This window comes from Mus musculus, chromosome 7 (genome assembly GCF_000001635.26).
Source record: "Mus musculus strain C57BL/6J chromosome 7, GRCm38.p6 C57BL/6J".
Taxonomy (NCBI): domain Eukaryota; kingdom Metazoa; phylum Chordata; class Mammalia; order Rodentia; family Muridae; genus Mus; species Mus musculus.
In genome coordinates this window covers 106,623,930-106,640,773 of record NC_000073.6, presented here as the reverse complement: position 1 = coordinate 106,640,773, position 16,844 = coordinate 106,623,930, and the positions used below count along the sequence as shown (strand labels likewise).

At 37.2% G+C, this 16,844-nt stretch overlaps 1 protein-coding gene across 10 annotated transcripts in view; it reads left to right on the top strand.

The window, feature by feature from the left end:
- The window catches only part of Gm1966 (predicted gene 1966), a 49,098-nt gene that overhangs the window by 3,873 nt on the left and 28,381 nt on the right, over window positions 1-16,844 (top strand). For 2 of the 10 annotated variants that reach the window (NM_001277181.1, XM_017322335.1), the window contains exons 2-3: window positions 11,455-11,533; window positions 13,713-13,784. The exons of 1 other annotated variant lie outside the window; for it this stretch is intronic. The gene's annotated coding sequence lies outside the window, so the exon portion shown is untranslated. Of the gene's footprint in view, window positions 1-3,867; window positions 4,022-11,454; window positions 11,534-13,712; window positions 13,785-16,844 lie in introns of all 10 variants that reach the window. 7 more of the 10 variants (NM_001277180.1, XM_011241840.1, NM_001277183.1 and 4 more) reach the window with 6 other exon arrangements.

The window sequence follows — 16,844 nt, the reverse complement described above, 5'->3', positions numbered from 1 at the left end:
TAATCTTTTATTTTATAATTTGCAGGTATGTACACTCTGTTGACTCTTTCATCTAGGGATCTGTAGGGCAATTAGAATTTTAACAGCATGAATTATGGAGTATTTCTTTATTGTTTACATACTCTTCGATCTGTTCCATCAGAATTTTGCAGTCTCCTTCACATAACCCTTGTACATGGTTTGTTAGGTTTACATTTAACTGCTTTAAATAGTAATATGCTCTTAATTTGAAACACAATTCAATTATTCTTTGTTGATATAGGAAAAGTATTTTTTATTTTAAACTTGTACCTGGAAATTTTCTTATACTTATGTTAGTTCAAGGCAGTTTTTGTTGTTCACCCTTTAAGATTTTCTACATTGTAAGTCATATTGTTTTGTGAATAAAAGTAGTTTTACTTTTAGTTACTACATTCCTGTATAGAGGCAGTTAACAGTTTTAAAAGGATGAACACTGCATTCAGAAAGGCAAATAACCCTTTCCTAGATAGAGACAAAAGGAGAAAATATCTAATGATTTTAAACTATCCTACAAAAACTGATCTAACATTGACTGATTTCCCAAATGCAGTTTCTCTTCCATTAGTATAGTGAATTAGTATAAATACTCAAAATCCTTGACAGTTCCTTGTCAATTTCCTTGTCATCTGTTACATTCTCTTCTTTGTTGAGAATTTTGTAACTCAATTAAATCCAACTAATTAAATACTCGGGTTGGATTTATTCAAGGAGTTTAGAATTAGTGAATCATCCTGTATATATTCTCCAAACTACTATTTTACCAAAAGTTCAAGTTAAATATACAGAGGGGAGAGATGGCTCAGAGGTTTAAAAAGACCCAAATTTAGTTTCTACCACTTATATCAGGTGGCATAAAACCACCCGTATTTTCTACTCCAGGAGCTCCAATGCACTCTTCTGGCCCTCACAGGGACATACACATACAAAAAGTGATAATAGAAAATCTAAAGCAATTAAATCCTACACCTTGTGTGGTGGTCCACCCCTTTAACACCAGCACTTAGGAGGCAGAGACAGGCAGCTCTCTAAGTTCAACACAAGCCTGTTCTACTTAGCAAATTCCAGGACAGCCAGAGCTACATAAAGAGACTCTATCAAAAAATAACTAAATAAGTGAATGAATGTAAATTTGATTGGTTTATTTTATTTTATTTTTTTTTTTTGGTGAGAGAGGATGTGCCTAGCCCTGCAGAGACTTCATGTGCCAGGATAGGGGATATTCAGGGACGACTTCACCCTCTTGGAGGAGAAGAAAGGGGTGGGGAAGGGCTATGTGATGGGAGACCAGGAGGAGGCAGGCCAGTGAATATAAAGTGAATAAATTTTAAAAAATTAATGGGAAAAATATAAATTAAAAAATATTTAAGCTTTTTAAAAATTAAAAATTTGTAACTATGCATGTATAGAACTCCCCAACTTAGGTTTTTTTTTTTTTTCTTTTTCACTTAAGCCTCAGTTAAATCCTTACTATGAGGCAGAGCTTTAGACAGGGCTCAAGATAAAGAGCAAGAAAAGACATGGTTTCTGGGTGTTAGTGTGAGCAAAGGACAGTTTCATTAATAACACTGTTGTGTGCTCCGCTACTGTCATCTTGTGAACATTTCTTTTCCTCACACTCCTCTATCCTAAGACTCACATGGTTTGTTTAAGCATTGCTTGAAAGGAAAAAATAAAAATTGCTCTAGTAACTAATAACAACATATAAGATATGATTATCGAGATAGTTAGCAGAGATAGAGAACAGAAGAAGAAAGGCTTATCTTGGTCTTTGTTGGGAGAACCATCATAAAATGCCTTTCAGTCAAAGGTGAGGACAGAGTCAAATCTAGAGAATTTCCAAGCATAAAATAATTTTCAGGTAGAAATGTTTCAATAAAAGATGAAAGAGAACTATTGCACCTGGGAGGATCTTATAAGAGATGAAGAAATTAAATGTCCTTTAAAGTTACTTAATTGGAAAGGTGATAAAGTGTTGAGAAGATGTTGATGAAGTCTATAGAGATGCTAATATAAGGTCTTCTTTAGGAAAACTGGAGAGTAGGAGTTTCTCCTTGAATTAGCACATGCTTGGGAGAAATGCAATTTTGAGTGACTTAACTTACTTCTGAAGTCTGAGGAAAGAAAGTGGGGATGAAAAGGAAGAGAGGGTGAGAGGAAAAAAGTAGAGAGGAAAGAGAAGAGAACAGGAGACAGGGAAAGGGAAGGGGAATGAAGGGAAAGAGAGAAAGGGAAAATGAACACAGGAACAGAGGAAAAGAGGGGGATAAACATCAGAGGCTTTAAGATTGGGAAGCTGACATAACTACTAAAAATAAGCCAGGTGTAATGGCTCATGTCTTCAGTCCCAATACTCAAGAGGCAAAAGGAGGAGTATCTCTGTAAATCTGAGCCAGCCTGGTGCAGGAATCAGACCAACATAGTAATACTCAATTAAAAAAAGAAGAAGAAGAAGAAGAAGAAGAAGAAGAAGAAGAAGAAGAAGAAGAAGAAGAAGAAGAAGAAGAAGAAGAAGAAGAAGGAGAAGAAGGAGAAGAAGGAGAAGAAGGAGAAGAAGGAGAAGAAGGAGAAGAAGGAGAAGAAGGAGAAGAAGGAGAAGAAGGAGAAGAAGGAGAAGAAGGAGAAGAAGGAGAAGAAGGAGAAGAAGGAGAAGAAGGAGAAGAAGGAGAAGAAGGAGAAGAAGGAGAAGAAGGAGAAGAAGGAGAAGAAGGAGAAGAAGGAGAAGAAGGAGAAGAAGGAGAAGAAGGAGAAGAAGGAGAAGAAGGAGAAGAAGGAGAAGAAGGAGAAGAAGGAGAAGAAGGAGAAGAAGGAAGGAGAAGAAGGAGAAGAAGGAGAAGAAGGAGAAGAAGGAGAAGAAGGAGAAGAAGGAGAAGAAGGAGAAGAAGGAGAAGAAGAAGAAGAAGAAGAAGAAGAAGAAGAAGAAGAAGAAGAAGGAGAAGAAGAAGAAGAAGAAGAAGAAGAAGAAGAAGAAGAAGAAGAAGAAGAAGAAGAAGAAGAAGAAGAAGAAGAAGAAGAAGAAGAAGAAGAAGGAAAAGAAAAAGAATAGGGGCTAGAGAGAAGATTTTTTTAAAAAGAAAGCAATAAGAAAACCATGAAAAATTAACCCCTGTCAAAAGGCAGAATAAGTTCGTTTTTGTCACATAGGATTTAACATTTAAGTTTATTTAGTTAGAAGAGAATTGCTAGAGAATTCTAGATATGTAATTTCCCTGTCTTTACTGGGATCAGTTAACAACAGACACAGTTTTTTTCAATAAAATGTAACTTTGTAACTTGAAAACATTTATGGAAATAGAATACAACTGAAGATACAAGGAAAGAAAGAGACACATATAGGCAAATCTCTAGGCACATGAAAACGTTGTAGATATTGTTAACCATGGCCACCATCTTGTGAAGCACCTCCATTTTGGTTACACAACTTCTCTCTGAGATAAATAGTTTCACACAGCTTTCCTTCCTAGTGAAATTCCCTGTTTTGATCAAGCCTAACTTCTCCAGGTGACACTCAAGTCCTCTTTCTTTGGAAAAACCCCAATTGCCCACTCCAATACCCCTGGTCTAGGGATGGAGTGAACTCCCTTCTGGTCATTCTTCATCTCCTCACAACCAGGCACCTGAAGGGCTGCAATCCTTCACCAGCCACTGCTTCTCCGATGGAAAAACCCACTGTGCCTCCAAGTGCATTTCCTTCGGGACAAACTTCTAGATCAGAAAAAAATGCCAAATTCTCAGCCTACAAAAACGGTTAAGTCTATGTTCTCCACCAGCATCATTACTGACGTGTAACTATTCCTTAGAGCCCACCCTACATGCTAGCCCCTTGATTTACTTTTTTCTTTTTCAAAGCTAAACTATGTTCAATCCCAGGACTTCAAGACAGCTTCATCAGTCAGCAAGAATCCGGTCAGCTCTACTGTTTTCCATTCTTCTCCTCACCACCAAAAGAGAAAAGTCCCACTCTGCCCACATCCCTGCCTTGCCCTTCAACTCCAAGCCGTAAGTAAGTGGAGAACATGAAAGTGCAATGAGGAGCAAGCCAGTTACCAGCACTCCTCATGGCTTCTGCATCATCTCCTACCTCCAAGTCCCTGCCTTAATGCTGAATAGAGATGTGGAAGAATAAGCAAAATAAGCTACCCAAGTTGCTTTTGTTCATAGTGTTTCATATCAGCAATAGAAACCCTGACAAAGACAACCTATGAAGGAATACCCACCCTTGTACAGGAACCTAATCCTTCTCAGAGCTCCTACCACACTACTGTCCTGCTATGACATTAATCTCTTCTAATAAATCTCTTCAAAAAGGAAGAAAGGAAGGGAGGAAGAAATGAAGGGAGGGAGAGAGAACATAAGCTGAGCACAGTGGTACATACCTTTGATTCCAGAATGCAGGAGGCAGAAGCTGGCACATCTCTATGACTTGGAGGCAGCCCATACTATGTAGAGAAACCTTACCTCAAAATTAAGGATAAAATGTTAAATAAGACAGTCCATCTCAGTGTCCCCTTAAAGTCCAAACCTGAAACCTTTCAGATATAAGTTGATATAGTTTAAGACTAATTTTAAAAACTTAAAGAAAATGTTTACACAGAGGCCTCAATTAGGTATTAGAATAATGCTTGATTTTTGAAGTGATGCTGTGTGTCAATTAAATTATTTCCAAGAATAAATTGCCAACTTATTTGAAAAGACAGAGTGCTTATGATATTTTCTAAAATTTATATATGAGAAATAATGTCTATATTCCACTCTATGTTGTTCCATCTTTTTTCAGCAAAACTGAAAAAAGAAAGCACTGCAAATGGCCCACATCGGTGAATTCCTAGAAAACAAAGTGTTAAAAAAAACCCTGACTTTAGGATCAGTCACATAACAGTGAAGAGAAGCTCATGCTCATAAGGAAGACACCCCTTGACTTCTGAGCACAGCACACAAAGCACTGACCTGCTCATAATCCACATGAAGAGATAAGCACGCTTTCTCTACTCTGGTGAAAATAACTGCCTCTTAGAATTTTTATCTAATTCAAACTTCAAGCCACTGAACAAATTAAATTGCTCTATATACCTTCTGGTGGGTAATTTTTAGCCTAGAGACCTATAATCACAACTTCCTCTCATATCATACACGACAACATTCAGAAAATGTCTGGTGTGATAGACAGAAAAATAAACGTCATTTCTGATTTTAATTTTTCTCACTATTTTTTTTAATTTTTTCAAATCCTTCCTTTATCAAAGCACTAGTCTTCTATCACTTAGGAAGGGCCAAAATGCTATAATAAAAAGATCTAATGCAGGCATGGTACTTGTAGACAAGCAAGTACCACCTTTTTAGAGTAATTTTATGTTTTGTTTTACTGCTAAATTTTAATGATCTTTGATCCACCATAATTATTGCATTACAATACAGATTTTTCTAAGAATATAAAGTGCTACCAGGATAATGAAGCACATTCTTTAGTTGATGTGCAAAAGTATCAAAATATTAAAAGAAATGAAGATTGCTCTTTCAAAAATTCCTTGGAAAAGAAAATGGGGTACCTTTTAAACAAATAGGTAAAAGATTTAGCAATCTAGGAAGAAAATCTTGTTCTGTTTAACAGAAAAGATTATTGAGATCCAAAAACCCTTTAATAAGTTAGTTTCATACCCAGCACATTTAAATGGAAGCTCTCAGCTCTGTGTACGTATGTCGGTACATGACATGCAAGTAGTATTCCTTACCCACATACAAAATGGTCAAAAGTAAATTGTAAAAGCTCTAATTTACTGATCTAAACAAAACAAGTACATATGTGAGTGAAATGCTGCTTCAGAAAATTAAGAACAATACAAAACAATACAGCCTGCCTCCCCCATTCATGTGTTTAGACATGATGTCCAGAGTGACAATATCAAAGGACAGTGGAGCTTTAAGGGTAGGGCCTACTGTAAGGTCCTAAGGTCATTAGAATTAAGAGGTGTTTTTTTCATGTCACCCTTTGTAGAGGGAGGTGTTGATTTCCTAGTTGGTTCTTGATTGTGTCAATTGTTGGAAGAAGGGAAAAGATGGGGCTTCTGTGTCCCAAGAGGAAGAGAAGTGGAACAGAACAAAGTTTTCAAACGAGGTTTTGGAGCAAGGAAGAAACAGCAGACATGTAGGTCTTGGGGGCCCTAGAGTTTGTAGCCTCAGTTAAGAGTGGGAAGCCAAAGAAGATGGAGAAAACCAGTTGATAAGATTAGGGCAGGAAATTCTTTGCCCGGCCACTGAGTTATCTGGATAGATTTACAATAATAAAGCTGTCTAGAGTTTTCTATCCGTGATGCTAAGGTTGGTAGGAGGAGAAAGTGGGCAGCCAGTGTGGTTGTTGACGGCTTGGCAAAGTGTGAGTAACTGGAGGATCACTGTTCCTGGGGCATGGGGGTGGGTGGGGGAACAGCTAACTGGCAGTTGGCAGAGCTAAGTCACAAGCTCAGGCTGGTTGAATGTGATCTGGGAGTTAAGCCGAGAGCAAGTCCCCAGGCAAAGGAGCAAGCATGTTTTAAAACTTACAAGCAACAATCCTTAGTAACACAAGTGTGAAGATTGCTCCACAAGGAGTAAGCTTGGCCTCATTAGGTCAGTTATGACCACCATAGCTGACATGACAGGATGCAGCCCTTACCAGAACTGAGCTGATGCAGACACAAAAGCATGACGTCAACAAATCTCTCTCCCCTTTAAAAAGTTATCTGTGCCACATACAGTAAGTACTGAAGAAAATACAAAACCCAGATGTTTTCAAGTTCACCAAGAATTACTTAGTCTTTACAAAAAAATAAAAATATTTGTGATTCCATTAAGGCAGAAATGTCTCAAGAGCTTTCACCATCAAATGTGACAGAAATGCATAACATTCCATGGCTGTGATTAACACTGAAATATAAAATTTATCAGTAAGAAAAATAATTTAAACTGGCGACATACTGTTTATAGTCTCATCTTCATAAACAATCCAAGTGAGTTGGGATAAGGATGGAACTCACTGGTAGAATATTTTTCAAGCATACCTAGAACCCTGATTAAATAAATATCATATGTAGTATATAATTTGAAAAAGACTTAGGGAGCTCTATACCAACAACATAACTCCTAAATCTATAAAAACCCAAAATTTTGCTCTTTAGTTTAATAAAGAAATAGCAGAAATTATTTAAAATTTCAAGGAAACATGTCTGTGCAATGACAAGCTGACTGTGAGAGAATCATGCTTCTAGAAGCTATGATTCAAAGACTGTGCGATTGCTGAGTACTGGCATGGCACTTCACAGTTACTTGGTTCCTATTATGCATGATAAGTTTAGATTACTAAGGATGGGCTGAAGAGTTGGCTCAGAGATTAAGTGCACTTGTAGTTCTTTTAGAAGACCTGGGTTCAATTTCCAGTACGTCCATGGTGGCTCAAAATCATCTGTAACTCCAATCTCAAGAGATTTGATGTTCCCTTTAGATGTCCACAGGTACCAGGCATACATGTGGTACACACACATTCATGCAATCAAAACACAAATAATAAAATAAGTAAATATTTTAAAAATTACATTACTATTAATCTAATTATTACAGGTAATTAAAATTTATTAGGACAATAAGAGAAATATCTATGCAAACTTCCAAGAAAATTATGATTTTTGTAAGGAGAAACTTTAAACTATAGGAATATTTTGTTTTGTTTTGTTTTGTTTTACTAAATGTAAAAAGGGCAATTTGTTGTAAAGTAAATGACTGTCTCAAAATGAATAAGACAAAAAGTAAAGGACAAAAAAAAAACCTGAGTGGCAGAAAAACTGAAGAAAATTTGTAGAAGACAAATCCTATAAAAAGGATTGTATGCATGAAAAACAAATTTTATGTGTTGTGTTTTAAAAAAAAAACTTTTGAGTAAGTTTTCAGAACACAAAATTAATAAAGATCTATAACATTTCTGTGTCTTAACAGTGAATAATCTACGGGGGAGCAGGGCAATAATTTTGTTTACAGTAACCATCACAAGATTATCTACAAATACATTTATGCAAATATGTAAAAATCTTCATAATGAAAAGTATAAACTAGCAATTAATGGCATTAAAAAGAATATAAACAGATGGAAAGGTAACCTGTGTTCATAGATTGAAAGAAATACTGTTATTGAGATGTCTAGAGCTAGAGAAATGGCTCAGTGGTTAAGAGCACTGACAGTTCTTCCAGAGGTCCTGAGTTCAATTCCCAGCAACCACACTGTGACTTACAACCATCCTTAGCAGGAATTGATACCCTCTTCTGGTGTGTCTGAAGACAGCGACAATGTACTCATATATATGAAATATAATAAATGATTTTAAAAATGTCTATCCGAACCACGGTAATCTATAGAATAAATCTATGCCAAAATAACATCTTTCTTTGCAGAATTAGAAAGAACAATCTTGAAATTTACCACACTTGAACCAGCCAACTCATTTTTCTTTATGGTGCATTAGACCAAGCTTCCTGGGCATGCTGTTTAAAACTAAGCTAAATTCCAAATCCTAGCCAATTTTTCCTTTTAATTTCTACATTTATTTGCTTGTTTACTATTTATTTATTTATTTATTTATTTATTTATTTATTTATTTATTGTGTGTGTGTGTGTGTGTGTGTGTGTGTGTGTGTGTGTGTGTGTGTGCGTGCGTGCGTCTCTGGGGAGTGAACTCAGGCTGGAGAACAAGCACCTTCACTTACTGAACCATGTTGCTGAAACACTGATTTTTAACATGAGAAAAAAAAATGCACAGAGCAAGAGAAGGACACACTTTTCAGTGAAATGATTCCGAAGAAACTTTATGACTGTATATAGAGGACTAAACCTAAATACCTGTCTCTTATCATTTACAAATACCAACTCAAGAGCCTCAAGGAATTAATCATAAAACCTAAAACTGAAACTATAAGAAAACACAGATAAAATGTCTCAGGTCATTAGTCTGGGCAATTATTTTAGATGATATTACTCCATTTGGGAACATGTATGACAAAAATTAAAATTGGGCTGGATAGATGGCTCAGTGGTTAAAAGCACCGATTGCTCTTCCAATCCAAATCCTAGTAACCACATGGAAAAAACAAAAAACAAAACAAAACAAAACTAAAGGAGGGAAAACTGGTCAATCTCATATTTATTTAAAAAAATAGTTTGTGTACAGCAAAAGAAATAACAAGCAGGGCAAAGAGCCACCCAACAAAATGGGAGTGACAAGAAGTAAATTTGTAGTAAAGAAAGAACCCAAAAACTCATTTGAAAAAGTAAAATGAAGTAAAGATTTGGATTATAATGTCTCAAATGAAAACATATGAATGGCCCATAGATGTGTGGAAAGTAGTCAGTATCATTAGTCAGAGTAATACAAATAAAAATCATAGTGAGGTAAGAACTCATTCTACTGAAAATGGCTGTTACCAAAAAATACAAAATTATAAATCACACTCTTAAGTGCTGGTGAGATAGCACATGGTGAAGGGGTTTAGTTGCTCTTCTAGAGAACCTGGGTTTAAATTCCAGCACACACATGGCAGCTTGTAAACTGCCTATAACTCCAGCACCTGGAAATCCAATCCCCTCTTCTAACTTCCATAGGCACCAGGCACCACACACCCACATAATGCGCAGATAGACATCCAGACAAAACACCCACACACATAAAATAGAAACGTTTTAAAAATAATATTAACAAATACTAGAAAAGATATAAAGAGTCTCTTGTGATTTGGTAGGAGTGTCAATTAAGACAGTTATTACAGATAGAGTATATAGCCCCCAATTATACTAACAGTAGAGCAAATATACATCTGCTGAACATATATCCAAACAAAATGAAATTACCATGTCACAAAGATATATGAACTCTCACATTAAAGACAGTCCTATTTATAGCAGCCAAAATATAAAATCAGCCAACTGTGAAAAAAATAGAAAATTACTCACCAAGAAAGTATAAAATCCTCTCATTTGTAGCAGTGTAGACAAACCTAGAGGGAACATTATTGTGTGAAATTAGTCAAAGCACAGAAGAAAAGGCCCTGCATGATCTCTCTCTTAAGTGGAATCTTGAAAGATTGACCTCATAGAAATTACAACTTGTAGGAATCTCAAAGAAGGAAAGGTTTGGCCAAGGGCACTGTTTTGATAAACAGAATCAGTTCTGATGTTTTATTATTTGAGGGAGGAATATGTTTTGGTGACCAAAAAAGAGAAATTTAAATAATGCAACTATTAAAAAGTGAAACAATTTAAAGTATCAGGTCCACTAATAACTATGAATTGATCACTACTCAACGTATATGTGAATCACATTATACCATGTATGGATGCAATATACCAATCAAAAGTACATAACAAATTTTTATAACAAATACTCCTCTATAAAAAATATTCCAATCCCACTTTTCAAAAATGGCAGTGTTTTGGTGGTGATGAAGATTTTCAAGTAAAATTAATAGTGTCTATAGTGGTTTAGATAAAAATAGCTACCATAGACTCATGGGGAGTGGCACTATTAGGAGATGTGGTCTGTTGGAGTAGGCATGGTCTTGTCAGAGGAAGTGTGTCACTGAAGGTGGGCTTTGAAAGTTCAGAAAGCTCAAACCAGGCCCAATATATCACTGTCTCTTTCTGCTACCTGCAGATCAAGCTGTAGAACTTTCAACTACCTCTCTAAGACCATGTGTGTCTGTATGTCACGACGATGATAATGGACTTAAACCTCTTGCCTATAATCCAGGCCCAATTAAATGCTTTTCTTTCTAAGAGTTGCTGTAGTCACGGTGCCTCTTCACAGCAATAGAAACCCTAGCTATGACAGTGACATTTTACTCTTTTGCAATTAAAATGAGGACAAATACAAAGGACAAGAGATTTCAAAGTCATAAAATTGATGTCAACTAATTATTTCAGAAACAAAGGTTTGGCATTAATGTCAATTAAATAATTTCAAATAAATTACTTTCATTTTTAACATTTCCTGAAGGAGTCATATTGGTGAATAGAAGATGTTTGACTGAACACATCTTGGAGCTTAGGTTCAGTAATTTCTGTGATAATAAGTATTCCTGAGAGTACTCGGTTGCTCACACAGGAAAATCATGAAAGAGTTCCTTTATCTCTGAGTAATTAGCCAGTTAAACAGATATTTTACTTCACCAAGATAATTCCTATACTCCCTATTAATTTTGTTGAGTTTTTTTTTTTTATTACATTAAAAACAAAGTTTGCTCTAAAACAATCGGGTTTTCTAAGACTATGCAACTTTTTACATTTGTGTTTGAAATCTCTGAATAATGATTTCAGTGAATAAGTACTATGTGATAGGAAATATGTAATCCTATTTGGTTGTTGTTGTGTTTTTCCTTCTATGTTGTCTTATTTTGTTTATAAGATGACATCTTGTTATGCAGCTCAGGTTGACTTGGAATGCACTAAGTATCCCTGCCCTAAAACTGATCATCTTCACGATTCAGCCTGCCATAATTTCAGGTATGTGCCATCACCTCCTGATTAGCTTGGCTGTTTTGTTCAGTCTTGTTCTTTTCTTTTCTGCTATATTAGTTTAGTCAAGTGGTTTTTGGAGATTTTATGGTTGGTTGGTTGGTTGGTTCCTTTTTAAGACAGGACTCTCTACATAGCCTTGGCTGCCCTGAAATGCACTATGAAAAACTGGCTGGCCTCAAACTCACATAGATCTACCACTCTTGGCCTCTCAGGTGCTGGAATAAAAGGCATGTGCAGCTATGCCTCACTGGATCAAGTTTTGTTTTGTTTTTGTCTTCTTTAGATTCCAAACCCTCCCCACTTTTTTTTGTTTTGTTTTTTCACAATTTAATTTTATATTCACATTAGATCCCAATCACAGCTCCCCCTCCTTCTCCTCCTCCCAGTCCTATCCTTAAAGGGGAAGTTTCACCTTGGGTACCACCCCACCCTAGGGCATCTAGTCCTAGCAGGACTAAGCACCTCTTCTCCAACTATGGCTCCACTACAAAGTCCAGATAGGAGGACCATAGTTGCTCAGAAGCAGCGCCACTGTTGAATCTGGCCCTCTGGGATCCTGTGCAGGACTCTGAGAGTGCAGGCTTTGGGTGCCAGTCGCAGGCCCTCCCTTGGCGGGCCTTTTCTGACTAAAGCCCCACAAGGCAAAATCAGGGAAGTCCTTTCTAGGCTACTTCTCTTCTGTCTAGCCACTGCTCTATTGCTGTGAAAAGATATCATGACCAAGGCAACACCTACAAAGCAATGCTTAATTGAGTGCTTGCTTAGTTTCAGAAGTTTAGAGGGCCATCATTATAGTGGGGAGCAAGGTGGCATGCAGGCAGATGTTGAAGCAACGAGCTGAGAGCTAAGTCCTGTTCTTTACACACACAGACACACACACACACACACACACAGAGAGAGAGAGAGAGAGAGAGAGAGAGAGAGAGAGAGAGAGAGAGAGGGAAAGGAAAATGCCCCTCTAAAGTGCCTTAAAAATGGCTATACATGCCATTATGTGGCTATGTTACAGTCCTCAAAAGGTATGATTTATATCAAGGTTTAAGATTAATCTAAGCATACCTTTTTAAAAAAGCTTAAAAGTTAAACATATATAAGTTGGTTTACTTAATTTTATCTTAAAGAATTTTCTTTCAGTTTTGTGAATGAAACTGTGTTTTTACTAGGTACATTATTCAGATTTGGAGAAGTGATAGTGTGACAAAGCTAAAAATTACAAACGTTCTTGTCCTAAGTAAATATAGTTCACTTGTTAATGTTTTAGCCTGTTTTAGGCATCTTCAGGAAAACAGATTATACAGTTGATTTTGGCTCAAGTAAATATAATTCACTTGTTAATGTTTTAGCCTGTTTTAGGCATCTTCAGGAAAACAGATTATCTATAGAGTTGATTTTGGCTCTCTCAGCTCTATTAAAGTTTCTCAGTCATCAGGAAAATCAACCTAGATCCCAAGGAAAGAGACTTCTTTATTTTCTCTCAGGCCATTAATTTTCTTTGTCTTTTTTATCTAGCTTCTTTTTCCCCTCCCGAGACTTTGGTCCTTTTATTTTAGGAATAGGTGATAGTCAATGATCCATTTTCTAAAGCTTATTCAGGCTGAATATTGCTCCTGCCCATAAGGGAGTAATAAAATTTTATGCCTGATCTAAGGAAGACTTGAGAGAGCTTGCACTTAGAGATCAGAAAATCGTCATTTGGTAGGAATATGAAAGAAATTACTTGGGATGTCAAGACAATAAAGAATACACTGCATTGTTAACTTAAATTCTTTTTTCTATAGGCATAGTAATATCAGTAGATTTTTTTTTCTTTTAAAACTAATTAAATTGTGATATCCTTTAACAATTATTTTATTGTTTTGTTTGGGACAACAGTCTCTGTTTCCCTTGAATTCAACACCTACTTTTAGTCTACCTATAGCCTCACTGAGAGGTCCATTTCTTTTCGGAGTGTGAGATAAATTTGTATTTGCTTTGGGGATAAGAGTATCTCTGTTGCCCCCTGGAGTGGTGCATGTGTAACACATACATCAGTCCATTTGTTGAGGGACTTTGCTTGCTGGGGTGGAAATACTTAAAAATATGTTTGTGTCTGAAATAAATATCAAAAACAGATACAAGCAGAGCCCATTCATTGTTAAGTAACCATACATAACAACTGTTACAGGAGCCTGCAAAGAGGTGACTGCCCAGACACAATTAATAGCCACTGAAAATCTGTATTCCAGCCAGCTAGGAGGTAGGTAATACACAAGCATGCAGTTTAACAGAACCTAAGATAAATTAGATGGGGCATCTTGGCCTCATGTCCTAGAATAGAGTTGAGAAATTTTCCATGAGATTCTCCATCAAGGAGATCAAATACTAGTTAAACGTGAAATAACCTCGCCAAGAATATAAGATGAAGGAAACTCTGCACTGTCTTGCCCTGTCACAGAATCATTTTCTATAATCACTTGGCTTTAGTTACTTTTGGAAGAGTTGACACAAGTTACTTAACTTGTGTTGTTAGCTTTAAGACAAATTCTCAATAAGAAACCCAAGCTGCAAACTCATTATCCTGCAGCTTTCCCTATCCTGGTCAAGGTGTGTCCTGCTCATCCTTGCCACATAGTTGTTTAGGCTCTGGTGTCTCTGGCAAAGTGGTCTGGGAATAATTCCAATCCCTTGGAGTGTTCTGCTTCAACAGCCAGAGCAAGGAAGCATTTCTTTGGAATATCCTCATACATTCTGGGCATCTGATTGCAAAACTTAAGATGTTTTACCCCATTCTATAGTCAAACTGATACAGGAGAAAGTGGTTGAGGGTTTCTTAAGAACAGCAGATTACTACTTCAAATGAGTAACAATTCTGGGGAATAGAATCCCTGATAATTTTGATTAAAATTTCCTAGAAAGAAGTTCTAACCTCAGAATAAACCTGGAAAGCTGATTCACTGATTAGTATTTCAGTGATTATGGGGAGTTTGTGATGTTTCAAGTTCACAGCCTAATTACAATTTACCTTAGGCTCTCTTTAACCTCCTAATTGGTCTTTCCCACCTGTTTATCAGACCTAACATCCTGTGACTAACAGGTAAATGTTTATTGGAATATATTAACATAAACCTAGTTTCTATGGATCAAAAGTTAGTTACCAGGTAGCATCTGAGGCCTTTACCTGAGATTTCACCATTCTGTTTTAACTACCTATTTAATGTTTCCACCAATGCACTGAAAAAATGCCCCTATTCATGATTTTCTTCATTCTGTTATTATAAAAACTTCATGAATTTGGGTAACCTATATCTATATTCCCAGGGCATAATTGCTGATATTAATGGGTGAGGTATGCTGAGGGGCCTTGATCAGGTTCAATTTTCTGCCACTTAAAGAATAAAAAGGTAGGAAAATTCTTGCGCACAACAATTAGCAGAAGAGAAATCCCAAATACCTTATACAACAATGTTGCCGTAAATCTCCAACCCAAATAAACCTGGGCAATGAAAACACAACTCACATGCTGTGGGCCTAGAGTGGGAAGATCTACCACTACACTACCATCTTCCCCATATAAGAGACCCCTTAGAACTTGCAGTTTCTCCAGGTCATGTGCTTCTGCTCCACTTTCTTTCCACCTCCTCCTCCTCTGTGTCCTCCCTTTCTCCTTCTCTCCAAAAACCTTCAGCTCTTCCTACCTCTCTTTCTCCACCCCATCTCTGGCTCTAGCCTTTATAAATTAAGGAGGGAAGCAGGTTTACAGGACATCACCTAAGTGCTGACTCATTCCTTGCTCTCAACCCCTCACAGGAGAACAGAATTAACATCAAATACAATTAGCCCCAGGGCTATGCACAACACAACAACAGTCAACAGCTGGAGAAAGTTGTTGGGAAATGCATACACACAGCAGACAGAAAAATAAAATAAATAAAATAAAATAAAATAAAATAAAATAAAATAAAATAAAATAAAAAAGACCCTCGGCAAAGCCAGGCAGGGGACTCAGAAAGACGAAAACTCCAGTCTCTTCTTGAGGGCTAAAGGTTTTTTGTTTGTTTGTTTGTTTGTTTGTTTGTTTGTTTTTTGCCTCTGTAGAGTCTTTCTCCCCTACTTTGGGGTCGGTCAATGTGAAGGAAGCCAGTGTGGTTGATTGGCCCAGAACTGTTGTGTGGCATGTCCTGAGTAGGCCTTGAACTTGTTGAGCCAGTCCACAGCAGGGGGCCTACTGATGGGAGTCAAAAGCCTACAAGGACTTTGTTTTAAACTGCCAGGCTTTCCTCTCAAGTCAGGAGGATAAATAAGAATCCTGCCTTCTTAGAAATGCGCCACCTTTATCACCTCTCCCTATGTAGCTGCCTACCAGGAGCCAGTCTCACTTCTGGTCTCAACATTTGGCCTATCCCATTTGAGTTGAGTGTTATGTTTTTGTATTGCTACATCAATGGCCACCAAAGCCACCCTGGATTAAATGGCTTCTATATCATCTGATTTGTAACCTTAAAGATTAAATTTCAGAGACAACAGCAGGATGAGATTTTTGAAGAGTTCCAAACTCTTTTTAGGTTCCCAGCTAAGAGCTTAACAGAAAGGAAACAAGAACTGCTGACTAGCAAGAGGGTACTGCCACTGGGCTGCGAGATTAGGAAATTTCTACAGAACCTATACGGCAGAAACTGAGTAACAGTACAGAGATGAATTGGTCAGTTCTGGTAGCTCACCCATGTGGTGACCCTCAAAGCTGGGGTAACCTAGCAGACCTACCTGGCTGCTGGTGGTGATGTAAATTGTTGCTAGGTTGCTGTTGCTAGGTTCCTAGGAGGAAGTTAGTTGAATTGTCTGTAAACTAATGTATGGTACATGCAAATAACTGAAATGTGATGCTGTGACTAGGCCTGCTGGCCAGCTAGATCCTAGGATCTACTTGTTTCTGCTCTTCAATTCTGAGGTTACAGGCAAATGCAAACATGTCTAGCTTTTGTGGGTTTTTTGTTGTTGTGGTGGTGGTTGTTAGTATTTGTTTTTATTTTTGTTTTCATTTAATTTTTGATTTTTTTTCTAATTTTAAGATTATTTTGAGAAGTAGCTTGGTCTTCATGCAGAACTCCTAACAGTGGGAGCAAGGGCTGTCTCTGACTTTGTTGCCTGCTTTTTAGACTCTTTCCTCCTACTGGGCTGCCTCATCTAGCCTCAATAGGAAAGGCTGTGCCTAGACTTAATACACAGGGCTGATTGATATCCACAGGAGACCTCCCCTTTTCTGAAGAAAAACAGAGGAGGAGTGGATGGGGAGGGGGAAAGAAGAGGAGAGGAGAGAGGA